General features: G+C 50.1%; 1 pseudogene; it reads left to right on the top strand.

Annotated features, from left to right (window-relative positions):
• Positions 1–1,062: 1,062 nt before the first annotated feature.
• On the top strand, positions 1,063–6,921 carry LOC134389186 (tubulin gamma-1 chain-like; annotated as a pseudogene).
• The last annotated feature ends 7,266 nt before the right edge of the window (positions 6,922–14,187 follow it).

The raw sequence follows: 14,187 nt of genomic DNA, 5'->3' as shown, positions 1-14,187 counted from the left end.
TCAACACAACAGTAGCCAGAGCCACCATGCAGGCAGCCCACCAGACACTCAACTGCAGTGACACAAGGAGAGTCACCAGCAAAGACCAGAAAAAGAGGAGGACATTTCTCTCCTCAAAGCCCACTCCAGCATAATAGAAGCAACTGCTCTACCACGCCTCTGCTTTTCTTTCTTTCTTTCTTTTTTTTTTTTTAAGATGACCGGTAAGGGGATCTTAACCCTTGACTTGGTGTTGTCAGCACCACGCTCAGCCCGTGAGCGAACCGGCCATCCCTACATATAGGATCCGAACCCATGGCCTTGGTGTTATCAGCACCGCACTCTCCAGAGTGAGCCACGGGCCAGCCCCTTGCTTTTATTTCTGATCTTAGTAATTTCTGTCTTCTCTCTTTTTTTCTTGGTCAGTCTAGATAAAGGTGGAAGCAACCCGTGTCCATTAAGGGATGAATTGATAAACAAAATGGAGGAATCCTGAAGACAGTATGCTAAGTGAAAGAAGCCAGACACAAAAGGACAAATACTTTATGATGATGCTGGCTATGTAAGGGATCTAGAGCAGTCAGATTCATAGAGACAGAGAATAGAATGCTCATTGCCAGGGGCTGGGGGAGGAGGGAATGGGAAATCACTGTTTAATGGGCACAGAGTTTCACTTTGGAAAGGTGAAACAGTTCTGGAGATGGATGGTGGAGATGGTACAGAACAATACCACCGCATGTAAAATCATGCAACTGTATACTTACAACAAATGGTTAAAGCCGTAAATTTTATGTATACTCATATTGTAACGCAATAAACAAAAATAGAAATTTAAAAGAATAAAGTTGGCTTAAATCCAGGCCCTCAACCTAGCAGAGCCGCTCAGGTGACCCCGTTCACCTCGTCCAGCTCATCGACCTCGCCCCCGCCCCTCCCTCCCCAGCCCCTCCCCTCCCTCCTCCCCAGCCCCGCCCCTCCCCGCCCCCACAGGTTGCGACCCTGCGGCCCCCGCCGTCTCACCACGCAGGCGCGGAGCGGTGGCCAGGATGGGGTGTGGCCTCATTCTGCGCCTGTGCTGAATTCCAGCCGCCACTGCTGTGGGATAAAATGATTCCCAGGTTGGGCTCCCTGGCCTGTTGGCCTAGTGGAGGCCGACACAGCACACGCGCAAACCGAGCACGCGCGTCAAAAGACGGAGAGAGCGCGCGCTCCCCACGTCCTGCGCGCCCGGCTGCCAGGCCTCCGTCTCAGTCGTGACTCCCGCAGGGCCGGGGCTGGCGTGCCCACGTCTGAAGAGCAATGCCCCGGGAGATCATCACGCTGCAGCTGGGCCAGTGCGGCAACCAGAGTGAGCAAGCGAGCCCTGAGCCCCTCCGGTCTCTGGGTCTGCCTCTTCCCGGTCCTACCCAAGAGCTTGGCATCCACTAGTCCCTCTTTCCCTTCCATGAGTCTCCTGCCCTACTGCGTATGATGACCCAGACCGAGAGCTGTGCCTCAGCCCTGGGCTGTGATGGCTCAGAGACCCAGGTGTCTTGGGTCCACCCTTGAGTGTGACAGCCTCTGAGCCTACAGCTGGGCTCCTCAGGCCTTAGGACTCAAGTAGACTCAGGTGTCTCCCCCTCTCTCCCACTTGGGTTCGAGTTCTGGAAACAACTGTGCGCCGAACATGGTATCAGCCCCGAGGGCATCGTGGAGGAATTGCCACCGAGGGCACTGACCGCAAGGACGTCTTTTTCTACCAGGTGCCCCCAGCGACTTGTCCAGGGCCGGCCGTGGCCCGGGGGTCCCTGAAGGGAAGGGCAGCGGCCTGGTACTGGGAAATCCGCTGGGCAAAAGGGCCAGGCGGCTGGCTTGAGGAGGGAGGGCCGGCAGGAGCCAGTGTTGGGAGGACTGAGGACTGGGCAGGTCCTAGCCGATTGGGCCCCTTCCCGGACTCCCCTTGACAGGCGGACGATGAGCACTACATCCCCCGGGCGGTGTTGCTGGACCTGGAGCCCCGGGTGATCCACTCCATCCTCAACTCCCCCTATGCCAAGCTGTACAACCCAGAGAACATCTACCTGTCCGAGCATGGAGGAGGAGCTGGCAACAACTGGGCCAGTGGATTCTCTCAGGTGTGCAGGGAACCATTCCAGAGACCCTTGGGTACTCCTGCCCCAGGCTCAAGCAATCTGTGAATTTGACCAGATCAGATTGAAAATAAATGAGTCAAAGAGATACCCTGACCAGAGGGACAGCCAGGGAGAGGTTTATGCAAGTTTCGAGCAAATCATTTGCAAAGTAGTATTTTGGAGTTGAGGGCTACATCTGAGGCTCTGCTTCAGGGTGGCAACCATGTCCCAGGGTAGAGCTCTTGGCGCTGAGAAGAGACACTCTACAGAACCTTTGACCTGACCCTCCCTTCCCATGTCACTATACAGGGTGAGAAAATCCATGAAGACATCTTTGACATTATAGACCGAGAAGCAGATGGAAGTGACAGTCTAGAGGTGAGGTTCTCCCTATAGGGGTGGGGGAGACTGAAGAGTGCTGGGGAAAAAGCAGGAGGTGGCCTGAACAGGTGATGTGATGGGGAACTGGTTGCCAAGGAAACCAACCCTGTGCTGTAAGAGTTGGAATTCACAGCTCCACCCCCACCTCTGAGGAGGTGGAGGGGTTAAATTGACCTCCAATGGCCAATGACTTAATCAATCATGCCTAAGTAATGTAGCCTCCATAAAACCCCAAAGGGGCTGAGTTCAGGGGGCTTCCAGGAAAGTGAACATCTACATGCCAGGAGGGTGGCCACCCCACCTCCATGGGGATGGAAGCTCCTGCACTGGGACCCATACAGACCTCACAGTATGTATTTCTTCACCTGGTGTTTATTTATATGCTTTAAAATGTCCTTTATAATTCACCAATAAACATCAGTGTTTTCCTGAGTTCTGTGAGTCATTCTAGCAATTTTTTTTTTTTTAAAGATGACCGGTAAGGGGATCTTAACCCTTGGCTTGGTGTTGTCAGCACCACACTCAGCCAGTGAGCCAACCGGCCCTCCCTATATAGGATCCGAACACGTGGCCTTGGGGCTATCAGCACCGCACTCTCCCGAGTGAGCCACGGGCCGGCCCTTCATTCTAGCAAATTAATTGGACCCTAGGAGGGTGTAATGGGAACTCCATAGCTTTTTGGTTCTGGAGAATATCTCTTTTCAGCACAAGGAACTCTACCCTGGGACACTGTTGCCACTCTAGAGCAGAACCCCATAGCTTTTTGTTTTATAGCCATTTGTCAGAGGCACATGCCACTTGCAGTTGCCATCGGAAGTGGAGGGCAGTCTTTAGGGACTGAGCCTTCAAGCTGTGGGATCTGACGCTATCTTCAGGTACAGATGCTTTTTGACTTTCAATGGGGTTTCATCCTGGAAAAACCCATTATAATTTAAAAATATCCCAAGTCAAAACACATTGGGTTGTGTCCCAATAAACCCACCATGAAATTGAAAACTTGTGAGCCAAACCATCGTGCGTTGGGGACACTCTAGAGATAGTGCCAGAATTGAACTGAATCAGAGGACATCCTGCTGGTGTCTGTTGCAGAATTGGTTGCTTGCTTGTTGTGTGGAGAAACCCCCCCCCCACACATCTAGTGTCAGAAGCGAGTTGTGAGAGTACTGTTAGAGAAACTGAGTTAGTTTCTTCCTGTATACACACAGGGCTTTGTGCTGTGTCACTCCATTGCTGGGGGGACAGGTTCTGGCCTGGGCTCCTACCTCCTGGAGAGACTGAATGACAGGTAAGCCTGTGTTTGGGAAGATGGCATTAACCCTGGTTCCCTGGGTAATGTCTTTCCTTTTAGTCACTTTTTCCTCTTGAGCTGGAAAGTCTGCCACTACCCCCTTTTGGGTCTTACGGACAGACCTACCCAAGGAACATCTTGGAAGAAATAACTTGGGGAACAGGGGATTTACTTAGGGAAGGGAAGGGATCTACAGATTTTCATGCTTGAGGCTTATCTTTTTTGGCTCTGAAGACTCAGTTCTGTCCTCACCACTTTTGCATAAGAGATTGGTGGCACTTGGAAAAGATTGGTCCCTGTTTTCCCTAGAAAATGGGCAGATGCGCATTGATGTACCTCGATGTACAGAGATGGGCGGTGATGGGGGCCCTTCCAATTCGCTGTGTGCCCTCCCCTTTTCCCCCTTTCTCACCCTCAGGTACCCCAAGAAGCTGGTGCAGACGTACTCGGTGTTTCCCTACCAGGAAGACACGAGCGACGTGGTGGTCCAGCCCTACAACTCACTCCTCGTGCTCAAGAGGCTGACCCAGAACGCAGACTGTGTGGTGAGCAAAGGAAGAAGGAGGTGGGGGCTTTGGTCTGCCTCCCCTAGCCAGTGAGTCACATACACCCTGCCCTTCCCAAGCACCTGTCCACACAGAGAACAGAGGACCACAAAGTCATACCCTTCAATCCATGTACAGCCAACTGCCGGGGGAAAAAAGAAGTCATACCTTATGGGCCGAATTATGAAGTAAGGTCCCCACCTCCAAGTTGCTTACAGTCCTTTTAGGCAGCAAGACTCCTAACAAAGTGAATATACCCCCACCACTACCACGTACTCCCACTTTGCCTATTTAATGCCTACTCACACTTGAACTCTCAGTTCAAGGACCACTTTCTTAGAAAACTTTCTCTGACTGCCCAGTCAAGGTCAGATTCCTTTGTGCATATTTCAGGTTGTTAACTATACTTTTCTATTGTTTTATATGAGGGTAGTTCGTGGAAAACTTGAATTAAAAATTAATGTACTGTACAGGCCAGCTGCCAAAAAAAAAATTGATATAAATCTTTCCATGAACTTTTTGACATCATATTTAACTTCAATCTCTCCACCAGACTGTAGGCCTGATGAGGGGAAAGACCATGGCTGTTTCCTCTCCATGGTCTCTCTAGATCCCGGCACAGTGTGTGGCACAAGGGGGCATTCACATATTTGATTACTAACCTGCATAGTCCAAAACTGTCTCATGATGCCCCAAAGACAGTATATTTTAAATGAACAAACCTGCTCCCTGATTTTAGAATTTAGCAGGGACTAAGCTAATATCTTATTTCTATGCCCCCTTTGTCCCCCAAAATGTGCTGTGATCCTCTTTTGTCCCCCCAGGTGGTGCTGGACAACACAGCCCTGAACCGGATCGCCACAGACCGCCTGCACATCCAGAACCCGTCCTTCTCCCAGATCAACCAGCTGGTGAGCACCCACTACCCACTCCTGGACTCCTTTGGACTGGACACCCTCCTTGCTGGAGGGCATCTGGGGAAGGGAGGCTCATCCAGGCCAAAGCGTATGAAGTGACACCCCGGCCCCCAGGTGTCCACCATCATGTCGGCCAGCACGACCACCCTGCGCTACCCTGGCTACATGAACAACGACCTCATCGGCCTCATTGCCTCGCTCATTCCCACACCCCGGCTCCACTTCCTCATGACCGGCTACACCCCCCTCACCACTGACCAGTCAGTAAGAGCAACCCTCAGTGGCCCAGGCCAGGCTGGCCCTGGACCTGGCAGGCCCCAACCTAGTCTCTCTCTTCCCCCCACTACCCCAGGAGCTGCCCTCTGCAGCTCCCAGAGGCTCTGCGCTCAGGCACAGATCTACAGCTTTCTTGCTGACATGCTCTCTGTCTTCCCATCTTCCTGTCTTCCCTCTGCCTTTGGCTCCTGCAGGGCTTGGGTTGTATGGAGTTGGGTTTTGCTACTGCACAAGGGCACGAGTTTGCTGAGCGGAGGAGGGTGAAGACCGTAATCCTGTGGCAGAGACTCAGTACAGACCTGAATCTAAAGACATTCCCCACAGAGACCCTCCTACCCCGAGTCTGACGGGAACATGTGTTGACCGCTGTTCTCTGTCCATGAATCAACGGACTGTGCCCTGAGTGCTGGCCTGGTCCCTGTGACCCACTGTCCCATCAGGTGGCTAGCGTAAGGAAGACCACGGTCCTAGATGTCATGAGGCGGCTGCTACAGCCCAAGAACGTGATGGTGTCCACAGGCCGGGACCGCCAGACCAACCACTGCTACATTGCCATCCTCAACATCATCCAGGGAGAGGTGGACCCCACCCAGGTGGGTGAGGCCCCTCAGTTCTACCCCCTGAACCTGCAGGGCTAGAGGAGAGGCTACCATCACCACTCCTGTGCCCACCCCAGGTCCACAAGAGCCTGCAGAGGATCCGGGAATGGAACTTGGCCAATTTCATCCCCTGGGGCCCAGCCAGCATCCAGGTGGCCCTGTCCAGGAAGTCTCCCTACCTGCCCTCAGCCCACCGTGTTAGCGGTCTGATGATGGCCAACCACACCAGCATCTCCTCGGTGAGTCTCGTAGTTTGCACCTCTTTTCCCCTAATTGGTTTCCTGATTGTGACTCACCTCTCTCCATCCCAGTTGCCCCTGCTTCCAGCTTTTTTGCTGTAGTACAGCCCAGCCTTGATTTCCTGGCTCTCTGGGCCACATTGTTACTCAAAATTCTTTGTCACCCTTGCTTTCTGTTTACCCCAAGCTCTTTGAAAGGACCTGTCGTCAGTACGACAAGCTGAGGAAGCGGGAGGCATTCCTGGAGCAGTTCCGCAAGGAGGACATGTTCAAGGACAACTTTAATGAGATGGACACGTCCAGGGAGATTGTGCAGCAACTCATTGATGAGTACCATGCAGCCACACGGGCAGACTACATCTCCTGGGGCACCCAGGAGCAGTGAGTCCCCCAGGACAAGGACCCTCATCTGCCTTATTGGTTGGGCCAGGCCCCATCTGACTGACCACCCCCTCAGAGCACAGATCAGGGACCTCACACGTCTCTTTCTCATACACACACGTACACACATTCTCTGTTGGCCTGGGGACATGTTTACTTCTCCTCTTATGAGACTATCTTTAATAAAGCAGTGGACATAAATGAAGTCACTGGTCTCTTTGAAGGCTTTAGAAACCGGGCAAGGGGATGCCTGTTCTTTTACCATCACTCTGATGGAGTCCCTCCCCATTTCTAGCATCTTCAACTCTGAGCAAACGGTCTCCCCCAGATTTTCCTTCTGCCTAATTTTGGAGAACACAGGTGGGGTTTGACCTACCTGAAATTCCTTTCCAGGGTGAATAGGCCCACAGATATTACCTTGTTCTCTGTCTGGCCCCCTTTGGATCCCAGTTGCCTCTCACAAGTCACTATATTAGGTGAACATTCCACCCGTTTCATGTTCCCACATCAGAGAGTCCTGTTGATTACAAAACCTGTGGGCCTGAGGCCACCACCCCTACCACTAGGCCCTGGGCAAGCAATGGAATCAGACCGGCTACCTTTAAGCTTCTTGCAAACAGGGTGGTGCTGGAAAGACAGTCCAGGAGATCCACTAGTTTCAGGCAGCTGGAGTCTAGGAACATCAAGTCAAGAGGACAAATTTATTCTTTTATTTTATTGTTTCCATATAATGTATGTTTGTTTGTTTGTTTGTTTGTTTATTTATGATTCTTTGAAAAGAATAACAAAGTTTGCAAACCTTTATCTAGACTGACCAAGAAAAAAAGAGAGAAGACAGAAATTACTGAGATCAGAAATAAAAGCAAGGGGCTGGCCCGTGGCTCACTCGGGAGAGTGCGGTGCTGATAACACCAAGGCCATGGGTTCGGATCCTATATGTAGGGATGGCCGGAGGTGTCCAGCAATATCTGATAAATGAGGAAACAGAGGGAGGCGCTGCTCCCCTGGCCTACCCAGGGCCCTTGGAAAAGCCCAAACTTGAGCTCACACGTGAATGTACTGCCCAAGTGTCTGCATGAAAATCTGCATATCCTTTTCCCAGTGACAGCAATCTCTTGGCCCTGACCACAGTCTGCACCCTCAGCACCAGCTGAGCATCCCCATGGAGGCTCCAGCCCCGAGTGTGAGCGGGATGCTCTGCACACCTCCTGCTCTGGCTCAGCACGGGCTCTGGGGGTGTGGGCAGGGCTGGGTGGGAGGGCGTGGGGATGGATTCTCTCTGGGCTCACTCTGCCCTCCAGCCTCTCGCACACCCTACGGTGCCTGGGACCACATCCCCAGCCGTCTTGACTCCTTTCCCTGCAGGGAAAGCCTTGAGCCCTCAGCCCTATAGCAGGAATCATAAGATGTGTGAGAGCCAGAGTTCTGCCAGCCCCCCACCCACAGGCCCCCGCAGACCACACGCAGTTGTGTGGAGATGGGAGCCCCTCCTTCTGCACCTAAACTCCACTTACCATTTTAGCTGCTCCAGGCATTCGCCATCCCCGTCACAATCAGAAATCATGTTTCCATACCTAGAAGAGGTCAGGAGTGTGTCAAATCTACCATATGGTGGCACTACTTGCTTCTCATGTCTACTGTGACTGTCTCACCTCTGACTAGAATGGAAGCCCAGGAGGGCAGGGAATGCAGTCTCCTCGGTTCATTGGATTATGGTCAGTGCCCAGAAAGTGACTGCACATAGTGTGGCTTCACGTATGATTGTTGAAGGAATGAACCCCAACCAACTCCTCCCAAGATATCTGGGTGCACCTGAAGCCGCTCTGCCCGCCTCTGGTCTCCCTGCTTTGAATACACCCAGAAGCCTACAGATAGAATCTCAAATTTCCTGTAAAAATGTGAAAACAGTGAAGCCCAAGTCAAGGAGGTCCGTGAGGGGGTGACAGAGACTTCCTCGCGGGGGTGTCTGGAATCCTGAATGAGGACGACCGTGGACCCTCCAGCAGACCTTCCACAGGGCTGGACTCAGGAGCAGCACTTTCCATGGGGGACCCACTGGAGCTTGTTCCTGTGACCACCCACTGAACACAGGAGGAAACTGAGGCTCAGAGGGGTGTGGTGACAGTCCTAAGACTCACAGCTGGGAGGCGGCCTAGTGACACTGTGTGATCCAGGGCCTGAGTGCTCACCTGAGGAAAAGCAGGTGCGGGACATGCCGGGGACTGGCAAAGTTCTTGTAGCTTGACAGAAACAGGTGGACATAAGATTGGTCACCACCCAAGACAGCAGGCACCAGGTGCTCCACCCGCTTCTTCAGGGAGCGTGCCGGGACAGGCCACACCATGTGGGTGACATCCGAGCTCAATGAAGATGTGTCTTCACTCTAGGACAGGACAGGGGAGAGATACACAGTGACAGCACCGTGAACCCCAAGGAGGGCAGGGGCTGGAGGCCAGTCTTAACCCCAGGGAGGACATGAGAAGACAGCCTGAGGGCCCAGGGTTAATGTACAGGGTGGCGGTTGCCACCCCGGCAGACCCCGTTCAACCTCCAGCCAGACCTGAGGTGTGAACACACCAGGACCAGCAGGTTTACAAACCCCCCACCCTCTGCCCCTGCCCTGGGAGGGTGTCCCATGTCCCCGTTCCCCACACACTCAGGAGGAGGGGCTGCGGTCACCCAGGGAGGCTCATAGTGCTGGCCTGGCCTTGCCCAACCTCCTCTGGGCCACCTGACATTACCTTTGGGGACCTCCTCCCAGACGGCCACAGGGGTCGAGGGCGAGGGCTGAACCAGCGCCGGAAGCATTGGACAAGCCTCTCAGCACAGGGCTTCCTGGGGCTATGGCCCCGGGACTTTGGGATACAGCACCACATCTCACTCTGCCTGTGGCCAAGTGAGCTGGGGAAGGGGCTGTGTATAGAATGTGGGTGCCAGGTTACCGAGTTCCGAGTTCTGTTGGGGTCTGTCGTCAAGGAAGTGAAGTCACTTCCTGATACCTCATTTCCTGAGCCCCTCCTCTGTGTACCAGACTGCAAATGCCCCTCTGGGTACCTGTCTGCTGACCCTCCTTCCCCATGAACTCTCTCTATTGCCCACACTTCCACCAACACTGCCTGACCACACCCCTGTGCAAGGCCTGGGTGCAGCCAGCGTCACAGCTCGGAGGAGATACACGTAGGTTCATCCCCAGCTCCTGCTTCTTATCACTTTATGTGACCCTGGACAAGCCATTGTCACTCTCATGACCTCCCCAGTCTCCCCTTTTGCACAGTGGGGATCTTTCTAGCATCTTCTTCCTAGGGATGGCATCAGGCATGTGTGAGAAAACATCTCTGAAACGTTTGGTCGGTGTCACATGCAGCTAATAAACAAGACTAGAGATAAAATCCACGACGGTGTGGAAGGTAGCATGGAATACGACTAACGACAGGTCTGGTTCCTGTCATATAATCTTGAAAATGTCACTTTTGCTCTTGGTCTGTTTTCCCTGTCTGCACCATGCGACAGTTGGAATTTCATGCATCCACATACTGCTTTCCTCCATGAAACCTCACAATGGCTTCGTGTGTATTTAGGTTTGGACTCAAGTGCCACATCTCTGTCTGTGTGGTTGGCGACTCCTCAGGGGCTCCCAGTGGTCCCCACCATCTGCTGCACACATCCTCACGTAATCCCCTGTCCTGCAGTGTGGACTGGACTTAGTGACTCACTTCTAACCAATACAGGATCAAAAGTGAGAAGGTGTCACTTTCTAAATGTCATTGTAACACGCCTGTCTCTAGAGTCTTGTGCTCTGTCTCCTCTGTTCTCTCTGTTTGTATCCACCATATGCCAAGCATGGTGCCGAGAGCTGGAGAAAGACCTGATTCAGCTGCACCCTGGCTTGGGAGATGATCCCAGGATAAGAAAGAGGAGAAGACGTGCTATCGAGTGCCTGACATTCTAAGAGAGGAAAGTGATCTAGGAGGCCATCAGAATATTCTAGATTAGGAAGCTACCTGAAGATGGTAGGAAATGAACACCATTTGCAGAGAAGAACCAGAGGCGTTTGGTCCATTAAGATGACGGCAACATGTAACTGATGTGTAAGATGTAAGTAAGTAAGAAATACTATTCACAAATTCAAATCCTATTTTCAAAATCATTGAATGGCAGGGAAAAGTGCTCATGTTCAATGCAAACGTAACTAGAATTGAGGAAGATTCCATTTATGGAATAACTTTATATCTCCATTAGATGAAAGTATGCAGATATGTTCAGCAATTCTTTTCAAATTGTATAAAATATCCGTTGTTGACACAATCAGGATTCCACCCCCATACTTTGGCTTCACACCCCATTTTCTTTACACCAGACACACATCCATTGCTGTGATGTAGATCCATTGCTGTCAACACTATCCCAGGCCACAGCCTACTGGTCCTGGGAGACAGCAACTCTATCACTATATTGTGTGCAGAATCCAGGAAGGGCCTAACACGGGGGCTCCATAAATACTCCCTGAAGTGCTGCACTTGAGAAGAGAGAAGAGTCTATGATTTTATTACCTGGTGCTCTACCTACACATGTTATCACTCTGCATTATGTCATGATCCTTAGTCCCCCTCACCTGACAGTCAGCAACCCAGGAGCAGAGTCTACACCTCGGTCTGCCCCTATTCCAGGCCCCAAGCCCAGGACCTGGCAAGTAATTGGTGCCAAGTACTGATGAATGAATTGTCTGGAAACCTGTGAAACAGGATTCATCAAGAATACCCAGATGGAAGGTCACCATGAATATGCTACCTGATAACCTGCCAGCCCTTTAATTCTGTCTGCCGACCACTTCCTTCAGCCAGGAACTGCCTGGGCACAAAGATTTCCCAGAGTCACCATCCTGCCTTGACTTCTGCCGTTCACTTTAGCCTCCTTGATTGTCCTACTTACTGTGGGTTTCTTCACTCTCAGTCTCTGGGGACACCTCTGAACCCCTAAGGTAGCCCACTGGGTCTTCCTTCTCTGGCCAACACATTCCTCTTGCTTCTGTGCATGGCCTTGATAGCAGTGTCACAGGCAATCCCAGGAAACTGACACCCCAGCATGCTGACCTTGGGCACCCGCACTAGTCAAGGGAGCCCTCTCCCTTCATCTCCTGCAGAATCCCCCTAGGAATAGGGGATGCAGATAGGTACACATGTGTAGGGAGGAAAGGGGGTCTCATGACATCTTAGCTAGAAGATGATTACAAATTTCTTAAACATTAGTAGAAAATTATGGTTCATTTGTCCTGGCATGCAACTGAATGAGAAAAATTCTGTGAAAAATTCTGACACCCATGACAAAAGAAATGATCCAAACAATATGACCATCGAGGTGCTTTTCTTTTATGTTTAGGACTATCATTTAAAAATGTGGTATTGAGGAGAATGTCAACAATATTGGGGGAGGCTCTGGAACGATGCTGAGTAGAAAATGGACAATAGATTCCTTTTTTGAGAATTGAGAGAAGCTATTTTGCAGAAAGTGGCAAATGAGCTTGACTTTTAAAAACGAAGAGCATTAAAGCAAGTAAGTTTAGTGGAAAGTAGATGATATTTGAGAGAGGGGTGACGTGTTAAGTTACAAGAGGCAAAGAAATGGAGAGAACACATGTTTTGCAAAGGGAAAAATCATTCCTGTAAAACATCAGAATTGGAGTTTTCTTGCTGTTCTTTTTGTGCCTATGTAGTATCTTCTTTCTGCTGTAACTTCCAACTTGGGTTCTAGGCACTCTGTGTATGTGTGTGTTTACAAGAGAGAAATTGATAAACCTTAGGAAGCCCTAGAAAATTCTAGAGGTCTGAAATAAACAGATATTTTTCAAGTTTATTTAATTAAAAAGCAAAACAAAACAAAAACAGTGTCATCTGCTCCTATTAGGTAAAATATATGATCATATTGGAATCTTTGTGTGTGTGTGTGGCTGGCCAATATAGGGATCCACACCCTTGACCTTGGTGATACGAGGCTGTGCTCTAACCAGCTGAGCTACCAGCCAGCCTATACATGATCATATTGGAATAATATGCAACAGAGAGATACTCTGCTGCTATGGAGAATAAGCTGATTGCAAGGAAAAAAGATGCTCACAGATAAGGCAAGGGTAGGCTTTCTGTCCCCCATTGTGGAATAGTACAGGGAACAATGCAAATGTACTGAGGCTGGTAATTCCAAGTCATGGGAGGGAAATTAAAATGATGACTCTGGAAGATGAGTTTCAAATGTCAAGGAGTTTGAGGCAGGTGATCAATTTAGTGAAATGACAATTGCTTTAGGAGAGGCTGCTTCTTTGAAAGGATTGATACATACAGCAAGGCAAGGTAGGTGACTGTGCTGCTAAGTTTTTAATATTGCTATGAGTTTTAACTTTAAATATATTTGTGACTTTGCATGTAGCTCTGAATTTTGAGTGTCATAATTACTTAAGAATCTTTTATGGATTTGATTACTATAGCTATCACTGTAATTTGATGAGGTTTTAGAACTACATTCCATTTCTAATTTTGGTTTTATTATTTCCAAGTGCCAAAATACTTAACACAGAACCACCTCTTATTCTATAATAAAAAGCAATGGAGACAAGTTATTCAGTTGAAAAAATTACTTATTTATTTATTTTTTTTTAAAGATGACCGGTAAGGGGATCCTATCCCTTGATGTGGTGTTGTCAGCACCACGCTCTCCCAAGTGAGCCAATCAGCCAACCCTCCATAGGGACCCGAACCCGTGGCCCTGGTTCTGTCAGCACCGCACTCTCCAAGTGCGCACGGGCCGGCCCTGCTCCATGGTAGTTTTAGCTGCTTCCCTCCTTTATTCTCAGAATTTTCATTTTCCCATGTTCTCCTGGACAACTTCAACCCTGCTAACGATTAAAACCCATCACATCTGTCTGTCATGGTGTGGATTGGCTCCCAAGCAGAAGACTCAGGGCTTCTTTGAACTAGGACTTGCATTGACTTCAACTCAACCAAGCTGAGTTGCCGATCTTGTGATTACACTCAGCATGTGCTATGAATGGAGAGAAATGAAGTGAAATTTGCCTATGAGATGCGAAGTCAAACTTGTCACGTTCCTAGTCCCCTCTCTGGGCTTCTCTCCATCTTCAGCTCCACCTCACTGTTTACCCCTTAAAGAAGCCAGATGCTCTCTAATTCGTATGTCCACGAAACACTTGGTTTCAAATAACGGGTATGAAATGACTATTTGTTGGAAGTTCTGTATCCTAAATTTCTAGGTGTCCTTTATGTGACTGACGATGGCATGAATACCTAGTGTTAACAGTCTTTGGTGTGCTCAGCATTAAGATCCGTTAGGAATTGTCATGGAAACTTGTAAAATTAAAAAAAAATCCAAATGCATGTCATCTGGCCTTGGAGTCCAGTTCTTCAGTACACACTCTGCTGATTTGGGCACCTCAGTCAAGAAACCAGTCAAAGAACCTCACAGAGTC

Source organism: Cynocephalus volans, chromosome 10 (assembly GCF_027409185.1).
Source record: "Cynocephalus volans isolate mCynVol1 chromosome 10, mCynVol1.pri, whole genome shotgun sequence".
Taxonomy (NCBI): Eukaryota; Metazoa; Chordata; class Mammalia; order Dermoptera; family Cynocephalidae; genus Cynocephalus; species Cynocephalus volans.
Note: the sequence above shows the minus strand (reverse complement) of the source record. Positions and strands in the feature narration are given on the sequence as shown.